The sequence below is a fragment of the Odontomachus brunneus genome, unplaced genomic scaffold (assembly GCF_010583005.1).
Source record: "Odontomachus brunneus isolate Ranch 3 - 2012 unplaced genomic scaffold, Obru_v1 Obru_scaffold_001, whole genome shotgun sequence".
NCBI classification, from domain to species: Eukaryota; Metazoa; Arthropoda; class Insecta; order Hymenoptera; family Formicidae; genus Odontomachus; species Odontomachus brunneus.
In genome coordinates, this window is record NW_022639451.1 from 3305680 (window position 1) to 3308118 (window position 2439).

At 27.6% G+C, this 2439-nt stretch overlaps 1 protein-coding gene across 1 annotated transcript in view; it reads left to right on the forward strand.

Moving 5' to 3' along the window:
* Positions 1-2439, forward strand: part of LOC116840573 (sodium-independent sulfate anion transporter) — a 29471-nt gene that overhangs the window by 5461 nt on the left and 21571 nt on the right. The gene's annotated exons all lie outside the window — the stretch shown is intronic.

Below are 2439 nucleotides of genomic sequence, written 5' to 3' on the forward strand. Positions count from 1 at the left end.
AGCAAGTATCCAAGATACATGCTCTTGGATTCAGCCAAAATTAAGAGCATGCTCCAATTAGATTCACGAATTTTACAACAAGTTGCAAAGCAGCTCTCTCTGCTGAACGCAGCCATTGTTTGGGCTCCAATTTGTCCTCCCCACATTGGCTGCCCATTTTACTCTTCAATTTATATCACAAGGAAATACTTTCATGATATAGTCTTTTACACTTGAATTATTACAATTTGGCGCACAACAACTGGGCATTGTTTATTACTTTTGCTTACACGCCTGCTATAGTGATCGTACACAGTCATACTATAGCTATTAGTTTGACAAAACATAGCGGCACCTATACAAATCGGGGACGTTATTTTGGAACTCTGATTCAAGGGTCTCTAATTGAAATCAGGCTGGTGACCGCTCTCATGCTTCTCTCTGTTTATATTTAAAATCATTTTATATTCATCATCAGATGCTATACAAATCTTTATACTGGTTACAGAGCATTTGAAAACGAATTTAAGCAATCTTAAAACTAACGACACACGGTACTTTGTGTTGGGTTGCTTGCTGAATAGAAATACTCTATTTTGATCGGAGCATTTCATCTATCTTCAGAAATGCACCAATCAGAACATAGTTTTCATCCAGTAAGCAAAAAACTATAAGATGCGTAACACAAACTATATATATATATATATCGCAATACTGGCAATGAATATCGGAACGTATTTTAACGTTATCATATCTAAAATACGATATTGCAAAGGCTGTTTACGATAATTCGAGTTGGATTAAGTACGAGTTAGTTTCACTAGGGCCGAGAAATATGATAGGCACAAGCATCTAGTATTTTCAAGATTTATGACAACTCAATGCTGTCCGATAAATCGAGTAGAGTAGAGTAGAGTTAGGGTAGTATAGCGGATAGTATATGTATAAGAATTAACAGTATCAGATAACATAGTTTCGTAAAATATGTAACAATAATATTACAAAACAATTATTTATTATATTTTAGAAAAATTAGAAGCACTAAATTAAATTATGAAAATGATATTAATTTAATGTATTTGTGAAATATTCAATAATAATAGGTTAGAATAATTGTTTTCTACTTTTGGATATTTCACAAATACATGATACCTTTTCATAATTTAATTTAGTGCTTCTAATTTTTCTAAAATGCAACAACTCATTGTTTAGTAATATTATTGTTATATATTTTACGAAACTATGTTACCTGATACTGTTAATTTTTATACATATACTATCCACTATGTTACCCTAACTCTATTCTACTCTACTCTACTCGATTTATCGGACAGCATTGAGTTGTCATGAATCATGAAAATACTAGATGCTTGTGACTATCATATTTTTCAGCCCTAGTGAAACTAATTCGTACTAACTCCAACTCGAATTATCGTAAACACCCAAAAACTTCCTAATATCAAACAATTAATCACAATTAATCACATTAATCGCCGATTACTTATGTATACATTTCTTTTGTTTAGAAAGAAATAAAAGATAAGAAAAACATGATATTGGAAATATATGATTTATTGGAAATATATCCTTTTAATGTTAATATTTTCAAGTTTTTTACAGCGTAAAAGTCTTATATAAGATATTGTTGTGTATAAGCCAGGCAGCAAAAGTAAGAGCAAATAAATTCTCAACAAAGATGGGAAATGAAAAGCAAAATTATAAGTATTTGGTAGACGGTAAATTGTTTAGTCTCTTCAAAGTATGGAATATTAAGGAGTACTATGTAATACCTTCACATAAAAAACCCAATGGGTATAATAGGATTCATATTGTGTATACGAAACATAATATAGGAAAAAAGTATTAAAAAATTATGATAAATATTTCGAACATTGATATTTATTATTTTTTGTAAGTAATTTATTATTTTACTTTATTGTACTTTATTATTTTTTTATAAATAAAGGCTTAAAAAGGCACGGAATTATTTTGCGCACCTAATAATATAACTATTTTCTGTTATTTTATTGCTATATATGCAAATTTATAAAATATGTTTATATTTTTATAAAATTGCATTCTGCAGTTACATAAGCTTATTGATAAATTTACCAACAGGAGATTATTAAATAACGTAATTTTCTATTATGCTAAATTCCATAAGGCCGACGGTCTTTAGCATTATTTCATTGGTGTCTCAAGAGAGTTTTAAGATTCAATAACAAGTTAATAACTTTTATTTTCAAGTAGTACGACAGATTAAAGAGAGATTTTTCTTTTATATAACATGCATATTTATAGGAAATAAATCAATTCGCAAATTTTGTTCACTTGATTATTACATCTAAAAAATATTTACATATTAACAAAAAATTATAATTTTATATATATATATATATATATATATATATATATATATATATATATATATATATATTTTTATATATATATATATATATA